Raw genomic sequence first — 6,340 nt, forward strand, 5'->3', positions numbered from 1 at the left:
AATCACTCCCTCCTCGATTGGCTTATGGCTGCACTTTGTGCTGTGTGGCCCAGTCAGAGTAACCTACCATTCTCCCTTGCTAAATAGCAGACGTATACTGAGCTCCAACAGGTGTTAGAAGAGATAGGCATAAGAAATGCCATCTATAGTCCAGAGAAAAATGGTGCGGTTGAAGAGATTTTCACTACTGAGATGAGAAATATTGTGCTTCAAATGGCTCCCACATCCCTCTTTGGGTCTCTAGTGGCCATTGTTTCCCCTCACTTAGGGCATGTACAGCAAGATGACATGTACAGTAGCCAACTTAGGAGAGGCTGAAGCAATGAGAACATGGAAATAAATAAGGTCTGCTACTCACAAGAAGAATTTAAAGGTCCTCATGAAGGTTACGAGGACACAGATGTGGGTTGATTTAATATGGGCAGGAACAGGTGGGAGGAAATTAGACGGGAACCCAAATAGGATCTTACTAGAGCTCTGGCAACAACAGAAACCAGAGCAGCAATTCCAGCCATTAAGACCAAAGAGGCAGAGGTCAGAGACAGAGCCATAAGCCCAGCCTGTGTTTTTGCAAGACTTCCTGCTGGACAGCAAGCCAACCTCACTTGAGCCCACACAAGAAGATGATTGGGGAACACAGTTCGACTGAGGGGAAGGTTGAGGTGCCTGCCCTGAGGGACCAGGGGGGACTAAAGGCCGTGCAGGCTTTGAGAGTGATAGACCCACTGAGGCCCTGTGAGCTGGATGTTCACGTGACTGCAGATGGTTATGGCTGGGGTCTCTGGCAGCAGCTTGAACAAATTTACCAACCTACTGAATTCTGGTCACAACTCTCAAAAGGGACAGTGGTACAATACACTTTGATAGAAAAACAACTGGCTGTAGTGTATCATGCCTTGCTGGCTACAGAACCCATTACTGGAATGGCCCCAATAAAGGTAAAAACCGCCTATCCCATCTTGGGTTGGGTATGAGACTGGACCCAAAAGCCAAGGAGTGTTGTGGCACAAATGCCCACACTGGCCAAGTGGGGTGCTTACCCACAGCAGTGTAGTACCTTCTCTAGTAGCCCCTTGAGTGAAGAACTCCAATGCTTATTGGGACCGGTGACATATACTAGTGAAAAGCAGGAAGAACTTGCTTGTGAACCATTAGTAAAAGAGAGTCCCTACCTGGAGGGAAGAACCCCTATACCCAAAGATGCTTGGTACACAGAGAGCTCCAGCCATGGGCAGCCCCCCAAATGGACATAGATTTCCATTCTAGACTGAGACAATATGGATGGAAGAAGGTGAGGAGAAGAGTAGCCAATGGGCAGAGTTGTGCGCCATGTGGCTTGTGATCAGCCAGGAGCCCTCCCCTTTAGCTGTCTGCACTGACAGCTGTGCTATCGGGGCTTGACCCTGTGGCTACCAACCTGGTACCATGCCAACTGACTGGTTGGTCACCAACCCCTTTGGGGGCAAGAATTGTGGCAAGACTTATGGGCCTGTGGTCAGACTAAAACAATTACAGTATACCATGTGACAGGTCATTTGCCACTGGCATCCCCAGAAAATAATGAAGCAGATAAATGGACCCAGATACATTGGTTAGAAGCATGTGGAGCAAAAGACAATGTGGGCTGTAGCCTGTCAGTGGGGCTTGCCATTGACCCTTTAAAAAGTTAGTAGAGCCTGGCAGGAGTGTGTTGTATGCTCTAAAAGGGACTTACACCAAGTTCCACAGCAACATGGGATGAAAGCTAAGGGGCCTTTACCCCTCATCAGTTGGCAGATGGACTATATTGGGCCTCTACCTTTGTCAGAAGGATATCAGTATGCCATGACTTGTGTGGATACAGCTACTGGACCTCTGGTTGCTTTTCCTACATATTGTGCAGATCAGCAGATGACCAAAAGAGGCCTGGATTATCTCTTTGCTGCCTATGACCGATCACAGGTAATTGTGAGTCATCAGGTCACCCATTTTGCTGGACATAAATTGCAAGAATGGGTGCAACACCTAGGAATCAAATGGAAGTTTCATGTGCCATACAATCCTACTGCAGCAGGCATGATAGAGAGGCACAATGGCTTGTTAAAATCCGGACTAAAGTCAGATACACCAATAGTCTGTGGGGATGGTCAGTCTGCTTATGGACCATGCTATGGTGTTTGAACGAGAAACCCTGAAAGGGAGCCCTGAGCCCAGTAGACATGTTAACACACATGGCTGCCTCCCCTATACAACTGCAAATACAAACCAAGGAAGAATCACTGAAGCTAAGGTTCAGCCACCAGAATAATATCTTGCTGCCAGCACCAAGTGCACTGAACCCCGGAGACTCCACTGAGTGGACGTGGCCTTGGATCTGTTGACACATGGACCAACCATGGCTGGCTTTCTTGGCACCTTGGGAACAAGGCCTGGAAGCTGGTCTCCTGTGTATTCCTGGAATAACAGCAGAGTGACCCCCAAAGGTCACAGTAGTATATCCTGAATGGACAGAAGGTAGGAGCATCTTACCGGGGAGTTTTGTTTTATCATTATGGCCAGTGCATGTACCTCCAGTAGCACTGTATATAGACCCTTCAGTAACCTCCATGAGGAAAGGAGTAAAAGTATGGTATACTAGACCTGGAAGGGACCCCCTTCCTGCTACAGTCCTATCACAGGACCATTTTCTTGCATGCATCCTACCTGATGGACAACATTTGCCTATGTTGGTGTCATTAAAACATGTCTTATCATCCCTAACATCTTCGTGGATTGGGAACTTCCTCTGGCTTGAGGATTGTTATTTTTGTTCAAAATCTCATATTTTAATTTTTGTTACTATCTAAGTTGTTGTTTGATATCACCCCTAAGGTCTTTGTGGATTTGGAACCTCCTCTGGCTTGAGGATTATTAAAAGTTTTATTAGGAACATCCTCTGGCTTGAGGATTATTGCAATTCTTATTATCTGTATCAAAATCTAGTTGAATCTTAATTTTGTTATTATCTCTAAGTTGTTGTTATCCTCTGTTGCTGTTGTGGAATCTGGTTATAGTGCTCCACCTTTCTCGCAGAGGGACTGTTGCAAAAGATTGAAAGCGTGTAGATTGTAAGGCGAGTATCCTGGAGGGGTGGAGTGTGGGGAAGTTGGGGTTCCTATGGCCAGGATCTTCATTGAACTTAAGCCACCTGATGATGTAACTGGCCTGTTGCTGGGCTACTACTTCCACACCTTTAGGCAATGAGCTATTACTGTGCTATACAGAGAGATTGGCCCAGTGCTCTGGGCAGAGGCAGAGACACTAGTGTTCAACCTACTGCCAGGAGAACAGTCTGGGTAATAAACATTTTCACCCGAAAGAAATGTTCTACTGTCATTTCTTTGGTCACACTGAATCCATAGCGAACTTGCCAGGGGCTGAAACCTATTGACAAGACACTTCCTGGCAAGAAAGTCAGACATTGTTCAAATGATTACACAGCTTATTCTTGAGGAAAGAGCAATGAAAGAGAAGTAAAGAAAGGTATGAGGGTGACTGACAGGGTGTCTGACCTAAAGAAGAAAGTAAGGGTATATTTTTTTAAGGAAGAAATGATTAACTAAGACCTGATTTGGATTGGTGGAGTAGGACAAGTGCATTTCTGGGAAAAGGCATGGCATGTGCAAAGCCCTGGAAGTGGCAAGATTTTAGAGCTTCCATGGAACGAGGCCGAAGTACAGTGATATGGCTGGAGTATAGTGATTCAGAAACTGTCATACAGAGGAACTATATGACTGTATGACATGACAGAGCTCTAGAGCAGCAATGCAAGGGCTTTGTAGGCCCCAAGGTCAGACCTCCTCCAGTGGCAAGTAAGAGGTATTGAAACTTTTTTAGGCATGGGTGGAGCTAGAAGTCCAAATAATGTCATCAGGATTCTCTTTCATTTAGTTCCATGTTCCTCTGCTTGACGTTATTTTCAGGTACAGGTACTCTCCATTCTGTGCCGAGGTGGCCACTGAAAGTCCCAAGCCTACAATGTCCTTATTTCTCACCATTCTAGAGAAAAATGGCTTAGTCAGAAGTATCAGAAAATGCTCTCAGTTCAGCTTACAAACCCAAGCCTGAGCTGACCAAATGGGTAGGGATGGAATCCTCTAGTAATCCAAGCCTGGCTCTTGAGTCCACTCTGGGAATGTGATTATCTGTGTATGGGGGAAGAGGGGAAGAACTCTTAGGCTCATCTTAAACTGGATGGAGAAGGACAGGGTTCCACTGAAGAAAAGTCTGCTAAGCTGATGTATTTATCCACTACAGCTACACCTCCCCACTGTTTTCACATCATTGCAATCAGAATATATAGTGTGCACCATTGTGTAAAATGGATGAGACTTCTTGCACTCAGCTTCTACAGCCAACACAGGCTCTACCAATCAACTCAGAGACTGAAGGCGCCAATTTCCCATTTACAAATATAATCCTACTGCCCCGAAGTAAGGCACCTAAAGCACTGAAAAGAACAGTAACTGCAGTTAATTTATACACATGTGTTTAAAAGTTCATAATGATATCAAGAATAAGAAACCCATTTACCTTTGGAGGTCACTAGGGCTTTAGTTGTGAAAAACAGAAAATAAAGACTTAAGTATCTATTTGGCCTTTTCTGTATCTAAACTTCAGGTTATCAAATATTGATGAGGTTATTTTCTGTAGAAGAATCCAAATAAATAAAAAAGGGTTTAGAAAAATCTCTTTTTAGCAACCTGTAGTGAAATAGTTGAGCAACAAACCACGTGAAAGGTTAATGATGAATTGTCTGAAAGCTGGATGAGGCTGACAACACCTGAACCCTGATAACTGATCATTCTTATTAACATCATTAAAGGGGGTAAGCATGTGACTCCTGATTTAATGCAGCAGGAAGTACACAGCACCACCAATGAAAAGTGCTGCTGCCAAAGAAGTTGAAGCAGAATCTAGTGAAGCCTGTAGATATTAATACCAGTCTACTGGAAACATAGAGGATAAGAAATGCCACCTTTAAGAAGGAATAATCAGGTGATATATTCTATAGGCAAATACTCCAGTCTCTTTAAAAAAAATAGCATGGAAAAATAAAGATTGAGAGATCAAAGCCATAGATGAAAAGATACCTGAGATATATCTAATGTAATTTATAATTTTTCTTAGCTCCTGTATCAAACAAACCAAATGTAAAAGGATATTTTTGAGGCAATTGGAGAAACTTGAAACTGTACTCATTATTAAATAATTATTACTAATTCTGAGATGTGTCATAGTATGGTTATGTTTTAAATGGTGAAGAATTTATGATAGAAATTACATATCTGGGATTTGCTTAAAAAACTCCAGTGGAAGGAGTGGCATCAAGTAGGCTACATGAAACAAGATAGGCAAAATACTTGTTGAAGCTGGGTGGAGATTCATGGAGGTTCCTTATATGCTTATATCTATACATTTTTCTCTTAAATTTTTCACAATTTAAAGTGAGTTAATAACATAGTCTGCTTTGTATTAAATAGAATGATATGGCTGCAGCATGAAGTATGAATTGGAATGGGATGTAGAGCACAAAATAAGTTGGTAGACATAAATGCAATAAGATTGTAATGGCAAACAGTAAAATATATCAGAAATGACAATAAGTTTAAAAAGTTTATTAGATTGGATTAAAATACAAAAGTCAGCTATATATGTGTAAGAGAAATATACCTGGAACTTAAAGACACATTAAGACCAATAGAGAGAAAAAAGCATACCAAGTTAAATTCTGTTAAAGTAATATGTATTTGAGTCCTTAGGCTTCAAAATTTTGCTGGGAATTCATTTAATTATTGCCATTTTTAAAGGGAAATTCTTATTTCTGACCATTAATTTTTCCATGAGAAGGGCTTACATAATTTTCCTCCCCAAAGTTGGATTACCAATGTGTTTAAATGTGTTAATACTAAGAGATGTTGCCACATTACTGTTACCATTTACACTCCAATCAGCAACACCTGAGAATGCCCTGCTTACCTTGGCAGTAGTATTTTTCACCAATTTCTTTGATAAGGGGAAATAGATTTTCTTGTTTTAATTTTTATTTTTCCAACTCTAAATATGGTTGAGCATATTTCCTTTTGAGTCACTGTATGGATTTCCTCGTTTGTGAGTTAGCTGTTCATACCTTTTGTCTATTTTTCTCCTGGGCTGTTTTCCTTTTATTAAAATTAAATCTGCAATTTATATTTTTCCTTCTCATTGCCTTAAGCAAAAACCTCCAAAACAATGTTGAATAATTATGACATTGGGTATTCCTATCTACTTAATGGAATTAGCTCTCATATTTCTGTTTATAAAAACCAGCAGGAAACATTAA

The sequence above is a fragment of the Manis javanica genome, chromosome 5 (assembly GCF_040802235.1).
Source record: "Manis javanica isolate MJ-LG chromosome 5, MJ_LKY, whole genome shotgun sequence".
NCBI classification, from domain to species: domain Eukaryota; kingdom Metazoa; phylum Chordata; class Mammalia; order Pholidota; family Manidae; genus Manis; species Manis javanica.